We start from the raw sequence: 24627 nt of genomic DNA, 5'->3' as shown, positions 1-24627 counted from the left end.
AACTGTACCTTATTTCAAATGCTATGAAAAGACATGCCCATTGAAGGCTGAGCATCAAAGCGAAGACACCCAAAATATATCGATGGCTAAGTTCTAACAACACGTATCTCAAAAATAGCAACTTTGAAGGAGAGCAAAAAAACTATTTATATTTTTAATTGTACACTGAAATGAAAAACCAAAAATTCATAAAACTGAAAAAGAAGCATACATTTGCAAACAAAGAGTTGTTTTTTGCTAGAATCTTATTTTTCAAATGTCATTACACTTTGTTTAATATACCTGTCTCAAACCGGCCAAATTTTGATACACGTATTCTTAGAACTTAGCCACCGATATGTCCATTACATAAAACCAGATTAGGAGACGTTTTCTGAGTCTTCTACCACGAACCTTTGTCCAAATCACCGAACAATATTTCACAGCTTACCAGCAATTACCGTACCATAACTGTACCTTATTTTTATTAAATACGGAAAGGATATGGCTAGGCGATGGGTGAACATCAAAGCGAAGAAACCCAAAATATAATTCCACATCAGAATACCAAAAGTAAAGATAAACGTTACGCTAGGGAACTAAAAATTTGAGGAGGTGAAGGATTTATGCTGTCTGGGTAACCGAGTGACCAGCAATAGACGAAACAAATAGAAAATATCCCAAGCAAATCTTCTTATAGAGGAATCTACTCACAGCTGGGAATATAGGCGTTGAGCTAAGGAATCCATTCAATAGGACTTACTTTTGGAGCATGCTTCTTTTTGGCAGTTAATCATAGATAATGAAAGAAGAAGATAAGTAAATGTTGGAGCGTTCAAAGAGTAGTGCTACAGAGGAATAATGGCAATCAAATAATTAGATCGAGTGAGTGATGAAGATGTCTTTAGAGGAGTGGGAAAGAAGTTTTAGTTAAGATCTGAGAACAATACGGAGCTTAAAATCGATCACATCCACTTAGAAATAGAAAAGAAAACTTAAAATCGATCACATCATGATCAATCGATCAACACTCAGGAGAAAACAATCGTTGAAAAGGCTAGAGGAAGGTAAGAAGGAAGTGCTCAGGTGAGATACATGAAGCAGGTGTTGAAGGATGTAAAGCATAAGAATAACGTAAGTGATAAAATAATTGCTGATATGGGAAATGAGCGAAGAACTACTTTAAAAATCGCTTGGATTGCCGACTATTAATGAATGAGGAACTTGCATGGGTCGTAGATTGCTCTAAAAACTATTTTGAATAAGTCAAATGGATACATTAGCTCGCAAAAATACCTTCAGTTTCTCCATTCAATATCAAAAGAAATAAAAAAATTGCATTTAAAATCGAGAAAAATTTCTCTGAGCCGACCACTGCGCGAAGACACCCGAGCGTTGCCGAGGCCAGGCGTGACGTCATAGGTGCCTAAACAACCGTAGGGAGTAGGGAAATACGCTGAGCGGATGGTGTAAAATTTGTTTTGAGAGAGTATTTAGCCGCTCATCGTCACTTTATTTTGTTCTGTTATTCTTGGGCAAGTTTTCCTATTGCTATTGTGCCTAGATTATTACTAGGGATATTAATAATGCGGCATCGGGATGATGAAGTACAAGCGTTTCACTTCGTGTGTTTTGGTTATCAGAAAAATGGATGATAACGTTGCCACTCGTTCGAATAGTACACCTGAAATTCATCTATGTCTACATAATACCCAGCAAGCCGCCTAAAAGGCGCGTGGCATGGGGTGTTAGGACACCAGCCTTTTTTTGGGACACCAAAAATTGATGCCACGACCCTCATGGAATTTGTTAAGACAGATTATTGCTATACGTCGGCGGCAAATCGAGTTGTAAAAGAAACTTGTAATACTGGAGGATAACAATCGTAAGCTGTGCTGTTGAATTTGGCAACGCCGGATTAACGGAGAAGGTAGTCCTATCCGTCCTACGGTACGAATTCACAGCAAAACAGTCTGCACACAATCCACATGTGAGATCGCGAATCGGTTCCGCTGCCAACACACACACAAGCTACAACCTATTTCAATAATATAGGTAAATCCATAAACAATATACTAGCATATACCATAAAAATATAGTGGGAAATAGGCAAATACAATTATCAAAAACTGGAAGTCACTACTATTCTTATATTCATCACGTACAACTTACAATAACAGAACTCGTTATGATGGATACAACTATTTATTCACTGATTTAAACCCTTAAATTAGCCCACACAAGTGACACAGGTGACATTTCTCACTACTTTTCGTTGAAATAATGGAATAACAAACTTCACACACAGTTTTTATTTCAATAGCGTGATCGTGAAATGTCATATCTACGGTGAACAACGGAGATTAGCACGCCACCGACAAGTTTTACACTACTGTTAGACATTTATCGATAGCGTAATAGCACTTTTTACAATTCAATCACGATGGAACACTGATAACTCTTGGCCAATATTTTTCAACCTTGTCAAACTTTGTGCATTACAACCACTGGCACTGTGATTATTATCAGTAGCTTAACGGGAGATGTCACGTTGAAAATAACACTATTTTGGCACAAAAATGTTCCTAGATGTCTCCAATCAGCGAGCAAAAGTTGCATTGACTGGAATTCACCCCATAATACAAGCACAGACAGTCCTAAACGACGAATTCTCCGGAACCTACGAATGAGAGGATGAAGTTATTGTATATAAAAGCTAAGCGGACATTAGTAAACATCAAAATCGTTCTAATTACATACTTAAATGAATGATATGCCGTCGATAACATAAACTTACAATTAACGTATCCCCCTTCCAATGGCCGTGGCTCAGACTCCTACAACGATGTTATTTAGGTATTATCAAATTTTTGGTTTAACTGCTCCAGTTTTATATTTTATGCCCTTACTCAGATATTAATATTATAAATAATGCAAAATACGAGGGCTTCCAAGCCTCTATCATCGGATATTTATCTTTAAATATAAAATAATCAACACGTCTAACAAACGAAGCTCTCACAACTGCTGGCAACTATTACAAACAATCACAACAATAGCTTCGCGTGATGTTTAGGCACCTTTGACGTCATCGAGGCTTCGTCGGCAGTGGCTTGGGGGGTGAGGGCGTTTTTCCCGCGCTTTAAAATTCGTTATATTTATCATTAAATATCTCGCGAAGGAAAACTCAGATTTACATGCGGTTTTCTTTGTTGTATTCAGAAAATAATTTTCTGTCCGCCTGTGAAATAAAAAAAATTCATGCAAGTTCCCCATTGATAACTAAGTTTTGCTTTCCATATAAGCGTGTTTATTTTATATTTTTGCGTTGCATAGATTTATGCATAATTCTTTGGCGCTCACAGCACCTGCACACATGTTTATGTGTTATATTTTTTCTCGAAATCCCTGAATTCGTATGTGGCGTAGAAAATGCTGAAATTTAGCGATTTGTGATCCTACGCCAAACACCCTTAATGTGGTTCGCAGGGTACTATGGAGTTGTAGAAATAATTTACCCCATTAGACTAGAGGTATTGCAATGAGAAGTTAGTGAAATTTTTCCAAGAGATGTGGATAGACGCAGAGGAGGACGTGGGAAATGAGTGTCTTCAATTTCGAAAATATGCGGAAGTCTTCACATGATCACATGGCGGATAGGCTCTCTGTAGGAGACGACCTACTTGAAGGAAGGTTGGATGTAAACCCGGCGTCGGTGTAAGCCTGCTTTTAAGGAGGCTCACTGCCTCGACGGAAAGGGTCGCTGCACAATATAGAGAGCCTAAAAAAATAGAATCTTAGATCTCTAGTGGTTAGCAGTTCGGGTTCACGGATATCTTCATCGTCTCAGGCGCCCTGGATATCTTCATCGTCTCAGCGCATTTAATAACCTGTGGCTTCACCTATTAGTAAAATCGCTAGTTCCCCAAAGTACCTCAAAGACTAATTACACCTTCTGATTCCAGGAGGTGAGTTATGTGTATATCTGATTAATATAGTGCTCATGTCGTAATTGAATTGGCATCCCTCCAAGCCTTTGGTTTAACACACTGATTGCCATGAGAACCCTTTGTTGCATGGCTTTCCTTTCTTCCGCCCCTAGTACCTTGACAAAGACTATCCCTTTGACCTTAAAGATGTCAAGGATGGACTTAAAGAAAGTATCCATATCCCAAAAAGCTTATAAGTAGAATTTCCACTGAGAAGCTCAGACTACTTTTCTATCTGGCACTAAGTAATTGTGAGCCATAAGGAAAATTTTGATTTTGGGGAGAAGTGCATATTATGGGATCAAAATATCACAATGGTGACATTTTGAACGGACTTAACAAAACTTACAGCTTTTACCGAGGAATGGGCCACATTTAATCAAAATCATACACTTTTTTGTGTATCAAATATGAAAACAACAATTAAAAAATTGTGTAAAAAAATACCGTACCTTTTTAATTGTTTACAATGGATTTCCAGAAAGTGAAGCCTGAAACAATCGAGTTTATTAAATAGGAGATCAAAAATGACGCTCGATTGATAAAACAGTGTGCCCAGGCCCTGCCTTCAACGGCCCTAAATAGCAATACTTTTTTAAGTGCTTAGAAGAAGCTAAAACTAAGGAGCTTAAACGTCGCCTTCATAAGCCTCAGAGTAAATATAACTAGTGCGCTGAAGGAGGCTGCGCTTTCAATCATGCAAACAATGGGTGCACTGTAAGGACAAATTTTGTTGGGAATATCCAATATTTTATCATTATTTGATAAATATTTTAAAATACTCATATAAAGCTACCATGAAATCCCCAACATTCGTGTTGGTTACGTTCAAATAACTCTCTTAGATCAATTTCCTTCTCACAAAATGAAATTTTGCCTTTTTTCAATCATATCTTTCATACCTGTGCAGCCAGAGGCTGAAAAATATCCTTCGTAATTGGATTTATTATTATTGGAATTATTAATCTCTTCCCTCTCCATAATGGAATGCTTAGCCCGTATTTCTCTCGATGCAGTAACAGCTAATAGAGTTAACTATGCCTAAATGAGAAGGATCTATGGTGAGACGTACAGAGGTCCCACGTGCATAACACTGTTGACGTCCGCGACTGGTTACGAAGTCGGTTCGCCGAGGCAAAGAGGAAGTCAGACTGTGCGTGATAGTCGGGCGGCGTGAACAGACGCTTCAAATGGTGGGATAACGAACAGGATAGAGAGACTGACAGACAAACAGAGATAGAGTGGGTGAGGGCAAATGCCAATCAGTGGAGCTGCTCTTCAAAAAGGCACCAATTTTGTCATCTAGTGTAACACGTGCGCGGGAATTGGCATAATTTTTCAAGGGTTTCGGTGCAAGGGGACACATTTTGTAATTAGAAATGAAAAACATACTATACGGTGAGTTTTGTTATACAGGTGATTAATTTTCTACAATCCTCATGATTAATCACCAATGTTTCAGGCATGAAGAGTCCGTAATATGGACACTGAAGTTTTTGAACAATGTATAAAGGCCGTTTTACACGGGGCACGGAATTGCGCAAGTTAGAGATGCATTTATTTTTAAAATGGCGTGGAATTGCGCGAATGCATGAACTAATTTAGAACAGGGGCTATTTTGCCGACTCGCACGTGCTCTAGCAATTCACCGCTTTACACGACGCAATTTTGATTGCGCCTTCACACGTACGTCAGATTGCGCAATTCCGTGTACCGTGTAAAACGGCCTTAATGGTTTTAACAAAATTTGTCAGGTAAAAAACCATGTATTCGAAGGAAATTTTTCGCTGAAGTAAATAATGGAAGCTTTTGCATGAAAATTGAGATGACGTATGGTTAAAGTTACTACTACGATTGTGCTTTGTGTTAATTAGACAAACCGAAAATGGGGAGGAAGGGAATGGGCTTTATTGTGAATTGAAGAAGAAAGTTCAACGTAAGAGTGGAGAGGGCCGGGATGATTCGTAAAAAAATGCTACATGCAACCTAACTGGTAGAATAACTATAAAAAATATAAAGCTGTGGTACGGGAAAAAATATGTAATTCAAGAAACTCACTCTAAAATACATAATGGAAGCTGTGAAAGCACTATTAGGGCTTAGAATAGCAAGAAGCAAACAGTGCATGCATTGAGCATGGAAAATAAAGAGCTATCGGAATGATAACCTTAAGTATAAAGTAAAAAAAATCTTAAACATTACCAACTTGTTCACAAATACCGATTCGAAGAGTCTGCATAACTTCTCGAAGAATATGGTGGTTAATATAGCCTGCACTTCTCCAAAACTGGTAAATTAGTTGGCAAATTTATATTAGACATACATTTTGAATTCAAATTACCTCTCCTGTTTCAGGATTAAACTTAGGTAATAAGTAATCATTTCGTTGAAATATGAGCTGCTTATGAATTTCAGGCATGGGAAATTTGTACAGCGAATAAATTATATTATAAAAATGGGTACGATGATAATTTGATATATTATACCAGAAAATAGTATATTTAATAATAATATACGTAAGATGATAATTTCTGTCAGGCATTCTCAAATGATAAACTAGAATGAATAGCCTTATTGTATTATTTAGAGTAATAGCACAGAAGTCATCTTAATATCTATATATGACCATTAAAGGGTTCACGGGGTCCAACAGCTTCCGCTGCTAGCACAGAGAAAATATAAACAAGAGCGATTATTTACTTCTGCGTATTCTACCAAGATTGAAAGGCAATGTCCAAAACCGATTGATAGGACTAATTGGTTGATTAAGACCACTGCGTTAGTTTTCTTGTAGTTCTTGATAGTTTGAGTTATTGATAAGATTTACCAGCAGCAAGGCTGAAAAAATTTCCAGATATTTCGAAAAACGTACCCAACAGTAAATTTTTCATATCAAACGAGGTTCAGCTCTAGCATAGTTCCAAACCGATGAACGCCCTGATGTAGCACTAAATAATGATGGCTAAAACAGCGAAAATTGCAATGGGGGATTCTCCGATAGGACACTTAAGCGCTGTCACCCAACGCGTCATTCAATGCATTTGCAAAAGACGCCACTCGCGTCGCTGACGGCAAAGCTATCTGAATTTCATCGAGAAACAAGCTACAAATAGGGCTGTTGACTGAAATTTACATTTGTGATGGCATAGTCTATGAAATATTAAACTTTTTAACGATATTGCTAGCTAGTGTAAATTCTCCATTGCCAAAAATGAGAATCAAGGAATCGCTCTGAACTCAACGCCGCACTGCGGGCATTTTTGAAAACAGATAACAATGCGCACTCGAGACAACAAAACACGGCTTTCATGGGAAAACATTGGGCTCCTCTATGTAGTCCACTAGGCTAAACCTTTACGGCGACAGAAGGAAAACCTCAGTGGTGGGTAGATACTATAGGCCGTGAACTCCGATCCTATAGTGGCCACTGCAGTCTGCGAGTAGGGGCTAGTGCCGGAGAGAGCGAGGGAACAAGCCCCACTCAAATGGACAAAAGAAATAACGACAGCGCAATTCACATTGAAAGCATCACAAGAGATAAAGGGGGAGAGAAAGCGACAGAGAGGAAAAAAAAGTAGAAGACCAGCGCAAGGGGACACACATTCCACTTCGTCCACACCATCTGCATGCGTCGCGAATTCGCGCCAATCAAAGGCGTAACTTAGGTACGCCTCATTCAACCCCATTTGACCATGCAATGTCTCCACCATAAAATTCGAACGCCCGTAAATGAGTCCTCATGGGATTTCTATGCTGTTGGCGAGGCAGGAAAAAATATCTAACATCCACTTCTTTTACCAAGAGTAAAGTTTGTGCATTGGAATATGCAGCACATGAAGCTGTCTTTCGCCATATTTGTGGTTCCCAGTACGTAGGTATGGCAAAAAAATGGTGAGTTTCAAATCGGGAGATTCATACATTTATTTATAGGCATCGCATTTTTTCACACTTAGTATTGTGAAACCGAGTCTCGGTGAAGAAATGGTAAATCTAGTGAAACTCAGAAAATTCGTATGTAGTTCTGTGATAATAGATCTATTATTTTATTGTTATAGTTCATAGTCTACACCCTAATGGTTAATGGTTATGATTGAGTCAACTCACGAAAGCCCTTTAAAAGTCACGCCGGTAGCCAAACCAGAGAAAATATTTCATTTATATCCGCCGGGAAAGCTTATGATCTTTCACGTAGGCTTTTGCGTAACTGATTTTTGCATAAATTTTGTGAATTTTGTTCTGTACAAATTATATTTAAGTTATTTAAACTTGGGTTACTTATATGATAAGAGCCAAAAAGATTGCAGCAGGGCAACGCATTAAAAATATTGATGTTTTCAAACATGTGATTTTTTTTATCTTCTACCTATCTCAACAAAAAATCCTGAATATTAAAAATTCATATCATCAATGCATATTTGTTAATTTATCGAATCTTACAATTTTGCGTTATCTATTTGGAAGTTCCTCTTCCAATCAAATGAATGACATTCGTCGAAGAAGTTCATTTCAGTAATTTTACTAAGATTCACTGCGCTAGCCTTATTTCCATTTTGATTGCCAATTACTCTGGGTTTTGTTAATACCCTCAACGAAAACATTGCCAAGTGAAGCAATACATTAAAAAAATAATGCATCATCACAGCGAGAAAGATAAAAAATACCCTTCCACCAAGGAAAAGGAAACGGGTTAAATAAGAGAAAATCGTTAAAATTTTGTTCATTGATTTTTGATTAGACCTCAACCCATCGCATAGATAACGTCTAAAAATAATCTTACGTGATCTGACCAACGAAGGCAGTTAAAAGTTTGAACTTAAGACCACACAAAACGTTTAAAAAACGGTAGAACAACAAATTACATCTTCCTTCAAAGGAATAATAAAAAACTATGATTAGTATCATCAGGACCGCAAAATAAATCCATTTCCTGGCTGAGGTGTAAATATAATCCTTTAAAGTAATATCCTAAGTATGTACTACGGAAGAGGTTGGTCGAAGATTCCACTGTAGCAAATCTCAAATACCTTCATTAAAAAGGCCGCAAAAAATACTGTTTTCAAAATTAAATTATGGATAGATTTGCTAAAAGCTGATAAAGGTGGGACAATATTTACCCAACAATGTTGGTAATTAACTTAAAATCTAACATCTTACTAGTTTCAATTAAATTTAAATCAAAATTTCGTTAGTCACGATATTAGAAAAACTATACTCAAGAATGCAAAAAGATAAGCTCTCAAATTTTAATTTGAGATAAGGTGTGTTTCGGTTCACCTTATCAAGTTAATGAATTTCGTTATCAATTTAATGAGTTGAGCACCAGCTAATAAAGTCGAAACACACTTTCAGAAATAGTAAGATCGGTTATAACATTTTATTTGTTGGGTCAGGCAAAAATTACAAGACTTCCCGAGCACATGTAACAGTCTGTTTGGTTCTTCGATTCCAGTTCCAACGTAAACCACCTTTTCTTTTGTTAGCAAGATCGAGGTTTTCTGGTTTCGAATAGGCTCTTCGAACATAAAACCGGAACAGAAACCGATGCGAAAACGAATGTGTTCCGGTATAATATAGATGAGAAAACGCATTTATACTTTGCGCGGTTATCGGAATAGGGAAATTTATATTGTAAAAGAGTGAATTACACTAATCTTGTGCTTGAAAGGTTTCCCCAACTAAGAATCTATAATTGCAAAATGATCTAAATTGAAGACGTCACTAAATTAAAGTTTAGTGAAGGGTAAGTTAATACCCTGCCACGACTTTTAGTACAATCGTATGCCTCACAATTCCACATATTTTATGATCTATCCCATATATAATAAGGGTTAGATAACCAGGTATTTAATAAAAGACAGACGTATACTAGATAGACCATCGAAAATGAAACCTTGCTATAGAATTAGAGGAATAAGTTTGATTAAGACCCAGAACTTCAAACCGAATGCCAACCAAACAAATGAGGAATCGAACAACCCAAACTAAAAACAATGTTTGAAATTTGAGCAGTGTAACACGTTGAGCATTCTAAATTCGGAATGCCGTAAACCATGGAGGTGACAATGACCGCTAGAATCTGCAATACAAGTGAGACGTCAAACTTTCTCTTTGAAACCTCCCATTCAAAAATACCTGACCAGGTATTCTCAGCATACGTCACTGGACTGAACTCGATCACAAGTGATCAACGGATAGCACATCATTTTGTACCGCAGGCACGACTTTCCCTAAGTAAACAAATGGAGTTACCACAAATGGTTTATCACAGCTTCAAAACCTTAGTATTCGCAAACAAAACGTTGAATGGAATTGCGATAAAATCTTCCATGAAGTGACAAAAACACCTTCATCGGAATAATTTAATTCAACACCTTCCGATTAAAAGCGGTCCACATAGAGTTGATTAATTTCCTTTACAAGTAAACATACTGACAATGAGAAACAATTTCATTGAAGACATGCTGGAAAAGTATGCTCTTCTATTTGTGCATTCAGATTCCGGGGAAAAATCTCATACATTTCAATTGGAGTTAAAGGCTATTTTAAAATTCTCGGAAAAATACAGTATTAATTGCAACTTGATGACTTGCTGCGGTAATTAACTGGCTAGTTAAAAAAAAATGGACGTATTGCAAGAGAATAAAAAGTACGCTTCATTTCGGGTGATAGACCAAATATTATCGCTAAAAATCACGTAAATTGAAAAACTCAAAGGGATTATTTCTCTCTGGGTTATGTGATAAAGACGGGCATAAATAAATGGTATCACCGCAAAAGTGCAAATTGACAACAAAGCGGAGTGTATCTATACGTTGAGAGTAAGGTAAACATTTTAGACTACCTTAAACAAAACGTAATCATAAATGCTTACGAGACTGTAACTCTGGCAAACGAAATTATTTTGATTGGTATCTTCCGCTTATGCTAATATATTCTGGAGAACATTCAGGAGTGCTTGTGTTTGCTCTGGTCGAGGGATATTATGTCCACCCGTTTCTCTGGTAGTTCTAAATACTTTCCTTGTCATTCACCTTCAAATATACTTCACTACAAATTCACTAGTTCATGAGGAGCTTCCTTTCGAACAGTAGCGTCACAAGCCTCACGAGTCGAGCTGCGCAAGCGTAATATTAAAAATAAACCTAAAAACTATGCCATGAATGGGCTCCTCAAGAGAAAACATAAATAATGAGATGTCAATGGCCTAAGTCGACATTGGAAAAAAATTTCCTCCACATTTAAGTGCGTAAATTAATATATCTATGTATATACAAGATCGAGGATATAGAAAAGAATTCACTTTTCGGAAATGATCTCAAGCTTCTTCGAATAAATGTCCTATCTCCCGTCACTCTTAAATATATTCCTGTCCTTGACTATATCTCTTGAGTTCAAGTGTTGAGCCCACCCCTAATCTAATCAAGTTCCTCACTCTGCTTCCACTGCATCCGCTTTCTTCAACCTTATCATTCATGTAATGATTGAACAATAAATTAATCGATACACTACCGAATGAATACGAAAATGTGTTCACACACTTTCGCTGAGAAATTTCTCCACTTTTGCTTCGAATTTTTCCCTTCGTCGACGATTAATGTACGCACATATAGTTTAGAGAAATAATACCTGTTATCAGCACGACTTTGTCCAGGGAATCGGCCGTGTGAGCCGTGTAACAACAATTTTAAAGAATGGCGCGAGTCCATCTACGTGTAAACGTATGTTGCTATAAAAGTACGTATTGTTAATTCAACATACAATTTTGAGGGTCAACTTTTCTTTTTATAGAACTTCGACGATGTAAACATTAGATTCGATGCACATGTCAAAATATTGGTCCCAACATCAATACTTGTTCATGAGGAGCTTCCTTAAGACAAGTCGCGTCACAAGCTTCATGCCTTGTGGTCCGCAAGCGCAATGCGAAAAATCCAAAAAAAGTATGCTGCGAATGGGCTCCTCAAGAGAAAATATAAATAATGAGACATCAGTGGTCCAGGTTGAAAAAAATTGCATCCATTGTAAAGTGCATAAAGTAACGCATCTATTTACGCACATCATTGAAGACTTAGAATAAACATTAATTTTGCGCAATAGATATCAAGCTGCTATGAATAATCACCTGCACCCTCCCTTCGCTCTCAAAACCAAAGAAATATCATTACCTCTCTTTCCACATCGATCGGATCATAATATTTGTTCCAAAACTAGAGCTTAATTTTAGATTATCTTCTGCACAAGTTTTTTATCGCAATTTTTCAATTAATTAGTGGCACAATTTATTTCAATAAAAAAAAGTTCGTAGCCCGTAGAGACGCAGTTTCTTCCGAGCTTTCCCAGCCCTACATACCTCTACAAAAGCGACAGCAATGATTTGAATCCAGCACTGCGTCGTGGTGTCGTAGGGGTGGGGTCTGTATGGGAAATAGAGGAAGTGACGGCCGCCATCCCTCCTCATTACGACACCCCCCTGACACTCAGACTCCAACAGCGAAAGTGGAGTCTGATGGACCATGCTCCCGGTTCTCGAAGTGGCGAGAATACCCGTCCGCCGTGATATGCATTCCTGAAGCAAAAGGAAAGTAAAAGGGCTTCGAATAAAGCCTTAGGAAGCTTAATCCTTATTATACTAGGGATTACTTGGGCGAAATAAGCTCAATTAGGTTACCAACCTCGAGCAATTACGAATGGATTCAAAATATGGCCTACTTCCTTTCATTCAGTCTAAAAATCCTATTCTCTTCCTTTTTCTTCTAATTTACCCGAAATTATACCCCCTAGCACTGTATTCAATATTTCCCTCCCATCTCTGCAGTCAGAGAGACGCAAAGAGAATCATACTAGAACCCCACTACATTTCCAGGTTTGAAAGAAACAATAAATTAAGAGTGATATTTTGCCGAACCACTAGGTATGGGAATTCGTTTTTTCTCCGCACGATAAAAGACTTCATATAATTAATGCTAGACTTGATTTCGTTAGAGTATTTCCCTTTTATGTGTAAACGGCTGGTGTCCTGACACCCTCCACCACACGCCTATTGAGGCGGCTTGCGAGGTAGCATGTGAATTCCTCAGTTTTGTTTCTAATTTTACCAACCTTGATATAATTTTGATATTTTTTAAAATTACCTTGGAAGTTTAGAACGTCCTTGTAATTTGCTATGCATAAGTTAATCGTGGGTCGAAAATACAGGGAGAAAAGAACATTTTCTAAAAACGCTCGAAATGAAAATGATAAAGCTAATTTAAACATTTCTCCACTTTTTTGCCCAAACAAGTGCAACAAGATGAAATTTCTCGTGAATTAAGGCATAATTCAGCCGGTATTTACCAGAAGAATTATCATAATTAATAAATAACAGTAAAATAAAACTCATAATAATTTGCTAAATTCGCCTCAAGACATGACTGTTATATTGCTTTTCCAAAGATAAAAGAGGAACTCGATCATTAGTGACCATAATAACATCATTATTCAGATATTCATATACCCATCAATTAAACCAAACAAATAAAACAGCTACATATTATTCAAAAGATATTAGGAAATTTTTTTATTGCTTATGACACACAATATAAAAAAAGATGTCACGGAATTCATTAAAAAAATGCAGTTCATTCCTTCACGGCTTCAAGAATACGGATATTTTTTTATTAGAGGGGTTGAAATACAAATATCATAGCCCATATTCCTCCTATGAACAGTAAATGAGAATAGAGTGATAACTTTCACGGAAAAAAGTTGGGCCTGTCCGGGATTTGAACCCGGGACCTCTCGCACCCGAAGCGAGAATCATACCCCTAGACCAACAGGCCATAGAGACTATTGTTGAGATTTTAAACGACACACCTTAACCGCAACATACGGAATGTTAAGCCGCTGTATTGATCCGAGAATAATTGTACTCCATACGCAGCGATCGAAGAAATATCAGTTACAATCAATATGAATCCCGGTTAGGAGTTGCGCCTCTACAGGTGATAAAAGCCATTACGGGAGTGGCGGATCACGGAGGAGGACGAAACCTTCCACAATTTCTAGGGAAAATAAAAACGTCTTGATCTTAATGGTACTTCTCCTAAGCAAGTGCGTATTCAATACCATCCAAGCATTGAAAGTATAATGAAACGCTCTCAAGTCCCCCACCCCCTAGGCTATAATCATAAAGAATCCGTTCATGAAATGTTACTTCCGAATACATTAGTTTTTGCGTTCGGGATCAAAAATTACGAACTGCTTTATGATTGTACCCAGACGGCACAGGAAGTTTTAGTACCTGGATACGAGGGTGGACCATCAAGATACAAAAATCGCGCTTAGGAAGTTACTAAAAAGGTTTTGTTTCTTTATTTCCTTTAATGACGAAAAAAGATGCAAAGATGCAAATTCATATGCATCGATAAAATTGTATTTCATCGATAAAACTGTATTCGGTCTGGGACTATTTTCTTTCGCGGGTGGTGCCATCGTGCCATATCCTCCTAGAAAGATCACATGCCTTCACAAGCTGGCACAAGCCGTTGGAGATCGCATCGTTTACGTCACGTCTCACCACATTTCAGGGATTTTTGTGGTGAAGTTTGTGAAAAATAGAGTGTCTGGTAATGGTGAAGTTTCCCTTATTCTTTAATTTCATTCACTGGGCTTCAGAAACGTGTTTGTGAGATATTTTTGTTAAAAATGCCTTTCGTGTGTGTATTGTCGGGATGTAATGGAAACTCCGGGACATGGTTCAAGTTTTTAGCTTTCCAAAAGATCCTGAGTTGAAGAAGAAGTGCATTTGGGCGATAAGAAGAAAACATTTCACCCCTACGAAAAACTGTGAGGTATGTACTCTTTCTCGCTGTAATTATTTGGATGTAATTTTAAGTTAGAAGTGGCTTCGGGATGTTGACATCAACATCCCTTCAGTACTGAATAGTTCGGGATGTTGACATCAACATCCCGAACTATTCAGTACTGAAGTACTATAATTCCCTACAATTCAGTACTAAAAATGGTGATTCAAAATATTGTAGCAGCAATTCTTTTGAAAATTCTTGCATTTTAGTTGTCTTTTTTGTATTAATTCATTCGGTAAACCTGTGGTTAAAGGAGAAACTAGGAATAAGCTGCCAAGTTTATAGGATCGAATATTGCTTCTTAGCTTGCCCTATGGTGTATTACACGTCGGCTTTCATCATTTCAAATTATCTTATGCTATAGTTTAAAACAATAAAAATATCAGGCATACAAATATTTACTATATTTACGAGCCTAGTAATTTGATTTCTCATGCAGAAATACCAAAAATTGGAAATGATTTGACCTAATAAGTTACATGGTATTTTATTATTTTTTAATTTTAGGTGTGTGAGCTTCACATCGCACCTTATTGTGATATCAGAAAATAATCTGTGTCCTTGGACGAGAAGACGAGGAGAAAATTCTTGCTGAATTGAAGGTGCCCAAATTGGAGGAAGGTACCATTGCTTCACTGTTACCTGTCGCCAAGAAGACAGACATTGTGGCAGAAGTGACATATTTGTGGATGTGGATTTGATTTGTGCAAGTTGATGCTGTGATAGTGGGCGTTCATCGGAGAAAGTATTGAAGATAGTTTTTATGTATCGACCAGTCCTCTTTTAAATAATTTTCTATTCGAAAGAGAATAAGAGTAATTGTTTCGCTAAATTAGATGTGGGATAGAAGAGAAAATTGGAAATATTATTGTGGTTGACAATAGAAAATACATAATATATGTATTGTATTTCTGTGGGATTTTTCTTTCCTGCCTCTTTAAAATTTCTTGTGGTGGTGACTTCATGCAAAGTAAGTATAAAATCGGAGGTGTGATCTAAGAGATACCATGTTTTATTTTACAAGTGTTTATGCTGGTGATTTGGCAGTACTTTCATATTTTTAATAGGTTGATACATTTACTGCAGTGACCTAGAGACTTTTACTCATCCCAAATAATTTTTCAAATACTTTAGCGCCTGATATGGGTAAGTTTTAGTAGCTGAGACTGAACTATACGTTAATTTTTGCTTGCATTTTGATGAATTCGATCATACTATTAGCAGATGTGTCAGCAATCCTGTTTCATCGGCAATTTTTATTTAAAAATTTTATTTCGTCAGGCTTTAGGGTAAGCTTTTTAATGCTCGTGGGCTATGTGATGTCTTATTTAGTGTCAAAATTAATAAGAATTTACTCTTATTAACATCTCAAGGTTTCCAAGTAAGTACGAGCCACTTAAGAATGCTGGATGCTGGGGATGCGTGAATTAGCCTTGAGAATCTCATTTTTCGCAGTTATTTAAGTGGCCGAATAAGTTTAGTAAGTTCTCAATAGGTAAATAGTACTGTATCATGGTAATTAGAATTCATGATATAGTATTATTTACCTATTGAGAACTTACAATTCATAATGATTCATAACATTCTCGCTACGGTTGGTAGCTATCGATTGTGTTGCGTTCGATACATTTTTCGATCGTGCGAGTTACGATATATCTAATTTTCGACCCAATCGATTGAGATTAGCCTGAGTGCTGTGATCCTGCGCGCTTCGTATCCTATCGTACGTGCTTCATAGCGGACATTCACATGCTGCGTACGCGCTTCGTCGACAGGCCGCGAATGGAAATTATCCATTGACGAAAAACGACGGAGCGGCATAGTATCCCCGTAGTCAATGGGTACTATGTACATACGAATTAGATACGGAGGGTTCTGTGCCGTCTGGGTATATTTCTCTATCTATAATTATTCTGAGTACAAAACATCTCAGTGGTGAAAATCGATTGAATGATATTGGTCGGATGATTATACGTCGAGAGTAAATAAAATACGGTTAGGTGTCGAAACAACGTGTTACAATTAATACTCATAAGTGAAATATGCAAGTTGTATTTATTTTCATCACGTTCACCTCGGTCTCAACATCAGCTGGATACGAACATATGATCATAAATAAAGTTTTAGTACTAAATCCCTTAGTTAATAGAATAAAGAAGTATGAAATAAGAGTGTTTTAATTTTGATTTCCTTGATCTCCTAATATGGGTACAACACAGAGCTAAGTAATTTTTTCAACATTTACAGGAAGGTTTACTTGAAAGCGTAGCAATACGAAGCATAAAGCTAAAACAAAATTCTTAGTTTTTTAAGGGAATATTCCCGTTTTAACCCCATGGCTTCATTCAGTTCACTTTGGTGGAACAGTGTATTTAATGAAGCCAGAAGCGGTCCTGTAATGAATGGCCTTTAAAGAAGGCAGAGAAGGCGCAAGGAAATCTGGAAATTTCCCAAGAATGCAGAAACTGTTGCTTTTGTGCCAATTGAGTCCAAAATAAGAAATGACCACACTGCCTCGTTTTGCCATCTCTTAGGACGATTTTTTAAAGGACTCTATTGATCAGGAAAAATTCAACGCGATGAAAATGACATCCCAAGCTAAAAGTACATCTGCATACAGGTCTTGAAATAATATCAGCAATGTAACGCCATAAAGATAAATACAGATGAAAGAAAGAAACGGTTGAATCTAGAGCTAAGAAAGCCGCCAAGTATCGTATTTCTTCGAAATCTAACTTCTGCCAATATAAATATCGCATTGAAAATTAACAAACCATTTGCACAAACATTTGGGAATACCAAGGAATCAATACATTTATCGCAAGGATGAGTCATTGCTCATAATAATGAGAAATTTATTCAAAAGCACTGCATAGTACAAATAACTTTATACGCAGTATCCACCATGAAAAAATCTTACGTCTCATCCGGGATTCGAACCCGGATTTCCCAACTGCTACTCAAGTTTGCAACCAGTTTTATTACCAAGCCATCTTCCATCAAGGTAAATCTCAGACGAAGTTAACCGAATAATTTACGGGAGATCCGGGTTCGATTACCGGCGAAGTCAAACACCTTTTTCATGGGGAACTTCATCCTTGGTGTATATGCCCCTAATATGTACATCTAAACATATAAAATATGATGTCTGTTTCTTTCTTCGGTATTCGTTTCCATGCAGCTGCACGGATTACAACCAAAGTTAGTACATAGGCTCATCACATGCTCCGGAACCCAATAGTGCTACTTTGGTTTGCTCCCGACGCGTCCTTTACGTCGTTTCCTCATTACTGTTTGTTACGTCACGTCTAACAACCTCAGCTGTTGGATATCCTGACGGGTAGGCACTCCTTTACACACTTTCAAAGAGAAAACAAAAATCTCATACGATCATGAAATCCAAGTTCCCAGTTTCCCACTCGTACTGGGTACAATCCTTCCCGTGCAACGCCGGGTAGCCTGCTAGTGCACAAATAAATGCCATTCGTTTCTAGTTAATCTTTAATGACTCCATCGAAGAATACCACACATTCCTGGTAGAAAAAAAAATGACAATAGACACAGTCCAGCAAACACGATCAGATAAAAGTTCTCTGTCGTTTTGCGCCTCGCTCAACACGGCCAGTCCGTTTCGCGCCAGAATATCCCGCCAAAAAACGCCGTCGAATGAGCCGGCCAATTCACCCAAACCGCATTCGCAAAAAGGGGAAGCAGATAAGCGTCGCGGATAGGACTCGGCTAACCTTGTATCCTCTCCCCCCTTACACCCCTCTCCTTTCCTCTCCCCCCATATGCCGCTAATTCCCATTTGCTCATATGAAGCCATCGTACGTTAAGCTCGTACGCGTGGAGACAGAGGAAATACGATATAGCGCCACCACTCAAGATCCACATGTAGGACGGCGAGAAGGCTGTTGAGCACCAAGAGGATCTTCTCCGTTCACAGAGCAGGCTCCTCGCTGGCGAATGAATGGGGGCAGCACCGTAGTGACCCTTATGAAGCACTGTCTGTTAGCGGGGGTGTCTTAGAATGTGCCACCGTGGGGAGAATTGATCTTAGGGCGCCAGCTCACAGCAAGGTCGGCGAAGAGAGGGTTGGCAGGGTATAATTTTGGCCGGAACCCACCGGAACAGCGTTCGGGCACCACTCAAGGGAAGATTGGGTCATGTGAAAAATATCTATCGTTTTCATATATTCGTAAAACATGACTCCTTACTGTAATTTTATTGCAAGTTGGAGAAATGATATTTTTTGGGGAGCAGTGGGTAATATTTTCAAATGATGTGTGGATTAAATGTTTGGGTATGCGTTCCGTTACCTAAATTATTTGAAATTAAGTACAGATACGCAATAAGCACAGATAAGCAATTATTGGTACGATGACCAAATGCAAGAGCATACTTAGTATCCGTGAAGAAAATTTTGTCCCAAACCCAAGTTTAAAGAATGCATTTCGACGAGTTAGAAGACATCTCAATGACCTCTCAGTCACTCACTTAAGTTTAAGACCGGCATCGGTACAAAATGCATTGTGGCTTTAAACCAAGTGATTTTAAATGTTATTATAATGGTAGTTGATTTTGTAATATTTAATTAGTTAAATTTAATATTTAATTAATTAAGTTTAATATTGTGATAGAAAATTGTGAACCTATCTGGAGAGGGTTTTTTTGGAGTTTTAACTCTACATCACCACTGATAAAGATGTAAAAATTTTTTGAATATTTCAAACAAAGTATGCAATTTTCAAGGTAATTTCAAGGCGCATAACACCTTCAAAGATCGCCTTCATTCAAAATTCATATTTTCAAAATTACCGCACCCCTTATTTTACGTCCGGGAGATATTCCATTCGCCTCACACAATTCGGAAGTAACCCCCCCTTCCGACGCTTCTTAATACGCCTGTGATTATGGATGGTAAAATTTTTGATTGTAGCTGCAGGCTTACGAAGATTTCCTATCGTCAACGATGCTTCTCAGAGTAAACGTGAACAAGAGGCATACGCTATCAAGAGCTACCCGATGATACCTGATGATGCTGTAAAGCGAAACCGGTAGTACCATTAAATTTAAAAATTGTGGAAATTGCTCCTGCTTTTTCATTTTTCATTATGTCACGTTTCCACTCCATCTCGCCTGAAACCTCATATTATATAGGCATACGCGGCTTCTGCGCATGGGACCAAGATTAAAATGGCTAAATACGAGATCACGCGATTTTCTGACGGTTCTGATTGTCTGATTCCGACGATAGGGATCGTTTTGATAAAAAATAATATTCACGTGGGAGAAGTATAGCTGTAACTTACAAAAAAAACTATTTTTTTTTGCATTTCCCATTTGCTATGAGGATTTTAAGCTCGGCCTCAGCCTTTGCTTACTGTGCAACCAACGCTCTTCCATTCCACGAACATTACAAAAGAAGATCCTCAGGTCGGCCTCTATATGTGTAGTCAACTACCGCGCATTTGAATGGGTTTACAAAAGTCGCCACTCACGTCCCTGTGAGACAAAGCGATTCGAGTTTCAGGGGGAAAGAAGGTATAATTAAGCGTGTTTCCCGAAATTTATATTCATAATGATGTGATCTATCAAATCCAGTAAAGCACAAAGCTATTCGCCGCTATTACAAACATTATGATGAAAATTATTGGAAAAAAGTGGATCGCAATAAACTCATCACCGTGCAGCGGACATTTTTGAAAGCCGATTAAAATGCGACCGAAGTGGCAACAGAAATCAGCCTTCAACGAGATGGAATTGGGCTTTCTTTATGCAGTCCCCTTGGTCTATACATTCAGTCCTAGCCACGGTCTGCCAGGCGGAGTACTTCACCGGGAACTCACCATTTCCACCACTCCGCATTGGTTGCTCCCATGACCCGCGTCCGAGCCTTGCTTCCCCGACCTCCATACCACGGGGACCCACTGACCAGGCCATCGGCGGGGGCACAATTAACGTTTAAACTGCGCACTCGTAATGCCCTCTCCGGCGACCCAACCGTATTCCCGTAATGAGGGACGCAAGTGCGCCTCTGGGAATACTGGAGGATAACCGAGGTCGGAATTAATCACGCTTGGGTCTACAACTTGAATTTAAAAGGATGGAGACACAGCCCATTCGGAGGTAAGATGCCTCTTCTGTTTCCGGCTCAAGTAAAGCGTCAGAAACCCGAATCACTTTCAAATGGATCTAGCAAGGTGACTACAAGGGGCGGATCCAGGATTTTTCCTGGGGGGGGGGGGGGGAAGAGGTAGAAGAGTCTGGTAGGCAAGCGATCTTCTCATACTTGAGATTAAAAACAACATGCAACAATTACTGTGCGAAATATTCTCTTTATTTTAATATGAAAGTTATTATTTCAAGACCTGTACGCAGATTTACTTTTAGTTTGGGATGTCATAATCATCGCGTTGAAATTTTTCCTGATCAATAAAGTCCTTAAAAAATCATCCTAAGAGAGGGCAGAACGAGGCAGTGTGGTCATTTCTTATTTTGGACTCGATTGGCACAAAAGCAACAGTTTCTGCATTCTTGGGAAATTTCCAGATTTCCTTGCGCCTACTCTGCCTTCTTTAAAAGGCCATTCATTACAGGACCGCTTCTGGCCTCATTAAATACACTGTTCCACCAAAGTGAACTGAATGAAGCCATGGGGTTAAAACGGGAATATTCCCTCAAAAAACTAAGATTATTTTTAGCTTTATGCTCCGTATTGCTACGCTTTCAAGTGATTTCTTCCTGTAAATGTTAAAAAATACTTAGTTCTGTGTTGTACCCATATTTGGGATGAATTTCGTTTATATTTTGTTAATAGTTCCGTGATAACAGTTTTTTAAGCGTCTGGGAAGGGGGGCACGTTCACCAATGCCCCACTAAATCCGCCTACGGTGACCCTCGGATACTAATATGGTGTATACTCGCTAACCCTAGGATACTCATTGTGATATTAACCCTATTACTCGCTCTGCCTGTTGTCACAATTTTTGTCTGCTATTTTTTCCTTAAGGATCGTTTTTTTTACAGTGTTATCTAACCTCGTTAAAATGAACCCTCTCAATATCAAACAGTTCTTGATTCACAGGCTTTTTGATTGAAACAAGGTTGCGGACTAGGTAATGGCAGACACAATGACTTTGGTGCCATTAACAAGCTTCTCTGAGATGTTCAAATTCCTCATTACCATCGATTTTTTGACCTTCAAATGCCTACAATAATTAGAGCCATCTGGGCAGTTGACCACACTGAAATAGATAGAAAATTTAGTGCTTCGAAAAAATTTCCATGATTTTCAGATGACTTTAGTGGGGGTTTATTCTATGACTTCATGTCGTACATCGTCCCGTTCACGCCAAACAATTGTATGAGTCAGTGCTCGGAAATGAGTCATATAGTATATAGTTAACAAGTCTCTCCCGTTGAAGGTTGATTTTAGTAGCCAATTAAGGTATATATTAATCTGTTTTCAAAAGTTTCCGTAGCGTGGTGAAGAGGTGAGAGCGATCCATTCATTATCAATACATTTACTATGACAGTAGTGAGCCCTGCGAGGTTATGCATCTCATGGATCACATCATCACGAATATTAATTTCAATTAACTGTCCTAATTTCTTAATTCTTATTCCCTAAAGCTTATTTTTCGTGAAACTTGATTCGCTCTCCCCCGAGAAACCAGACTGGCGACTTTAGTAAACCCATTTAAGTGCGCGGTGGGTTTGTGCACCAGTTTCTCATTCCTATCATCTCAGTACAAATATTATTATGCATGGCCTTCGACTTTTTCCCGCATTACGGATTTCATCAAATCAAATACAAGCAATTTTGTACCTTAGTCGATATATACATATAATATTTGCATGAATCTATCGAATAACTTATGATTTTTCGATTTGATGGTTTGAGGCGTCACTTAGCGGAATTTACTCATAATGAATGAAAATTGAATTTGTTTTTCCACATACATATTTATTCAAACTCGATATTATTCAATAAATTCCTGAGGATGACGCAGTGCGTCGAAACCGCGGTCGTGATTGAATAAATATTTATGTGGAAAAAAAAGTTCAATTTTCATTCATTACGATTTTTCCTTTCATTTTCTGACGCCAATAAGGCCCCTATCTTGAACTTATTCTCTTCCTATTGATAAATTGCTCATTCGTCTAACCTGTTAATAAAATGTAAAAATGTAAATAAAACAAACTAAAAAGCCCTAATAATTATTTAACCTACTGACGATGGGCATGTAAATAAGTAAATATCCATAACGACAAACGAGCATCAAGTTTGGCTTACAATGTAAATAAATATGTACCTACTGTGTATAAACTATTATGCCCACTGACAAATCTAGTGCAAACTCTAATTTATTATATTGTGTATTAATTCCGATCTGTAAAATTACAGCACTCCACAACAGCTGAGTAAAGGACACCAGGATAACGCCTTCCAGACACCACTTGACTTCTTCTGCAACATTAACATCTTCATCAACTGTTACACGGGGGTTTTCCGGTTTCCCTCACCGCTCGGGCGATTGCCGGACCAATAGCCATTCCGGAGGAAAAGAGTCCCAGAAAATGTGTATTACAATTGCTGCTACAAGCTCACAAACATATGTAAACTTTAAAACCTATGAAAACAAGCCCTGAAGAGGAAAATTGTCCTACATGGGGTTCATTCTGTAAATATGTCTAATACTACAGAATAATATGTAAATATCCATGTACCCTGGCAGCAATGTAAATAAAATTCTTATTGAATTGAATTGAAATTTGACAGCATATCTGGAGGAGGACTGAATCCTCTTTTGTGATATTCGTGGGACCAATTTTGAATTTTTCGTGTAAAATATTTCACCTGAATCAGCGGAGACGGTGGGTGGGATAAAATCTTAACTTCTTAAGAAATCAGAAGATCTGGGATTCAATTAGCTCAATGCATGTGCCCCAAAGTAGAATTTGGTTAATTAATAGCAATGGCTGATACATTTTCAGCGAGTTCTGGCGTTTTAGTGAATAGTTGATCGTAGTATTCCTATTTTTCTTTCACTTATAATGTCGCGCAAGTTATTTTGAATTTCTACCAGGGTTATATGCTTATTTTTTTAAACTTTTTGCGTTTTAGGTGAATATATCATAAAAATTAATGAAATTGCTGGAGTTCCTCAATTTCTAACAGAGCATTTTTAAAGGAAAAAAGCGCATACAGGAGCAATACCTTTGCAGCATAAATAAGTTCATAACAAACCATTTTAAAATATTTTCAGTCATCATTATATTCTATCAGTCGTTGTGGAAGAAATATTTCTCAGTCAATAAAAAATAGACCATTTAAATTGCGAAAAATCAATTATCGTATTCCCTGTTAAAGTTAATTCCTTTCTTTCACAATTTTTGTCATTGCTTAACATTGTTTTTTTTTTATTAAATTTTAACTAAAACTTAATTTTTGATTCTCTTTAGTCCTAAAAATTCGAAAAAAATATGGGATGCATGGAAGGATCTATTTCTTTAGCACATTTTCACTAAATTAATCCGTTAGTGAATGAACCATATAATGAGCACAATCAGAGCTGATACAATTTACCGAACATTATTATTCGCCATTGTGAAGAAGACTAAAACGCGAAACATCTAAAAAGATAAGACTAGGGAGATTCCGTGAAGCGTAAAACACTTCTCCAGACAAAGGATTTCTTTCTCGCATCCTTGGAGCACTAACTCCATTGTCTTACAGGAATTAAACGCTCCGTGGATCCACAGACTGCCCGAGCGTAGCTTACGGATAATCCAAGGACATCGAGCAACTG

At 37.8% G+C, this 24627-nt stretch overlaps 1 protein-coding gene and 1 non-coding gene across 12 annotated transcripts in view; both read right to left on the bottom strand.

The window, feature by feature from the left end:
- Nucleotides 1–24627, bottom strand: part of LOC124157279 (protein borderless) — a 93767-nt gene that overhangs the window by 59575 nt on the left and 9565 nt on the right. The gene's annotated exons all lie outside the window — the stretch shown is intronic.
- On the bottom strand, nucleotides 13715–13786 carry Trnap-cgg. Its single transcript has one exon. It is a non-coding gene; the product is annotated as a tRNA-Pro (tRNA).

The sequence above is a fragment of the Ischnura elegans genome, chromosome 4, assembly GCF_921293095.1.
Source record: "Ischnura elegans chromosome 4, ioIscEleg1.1, whole genome shotgun sequence".
Classification (NCBI taxonomy): Eukaryota; Metazoa; Arthropoda; class Insecta; order Odonata; family Coenagrionidae; genus Ischnura; species Ischnura elegans.
Note: the sequence above shows the minus strand (reverse complement) of the source record. Positions and strands in the feature narration are given on the sequence as shown.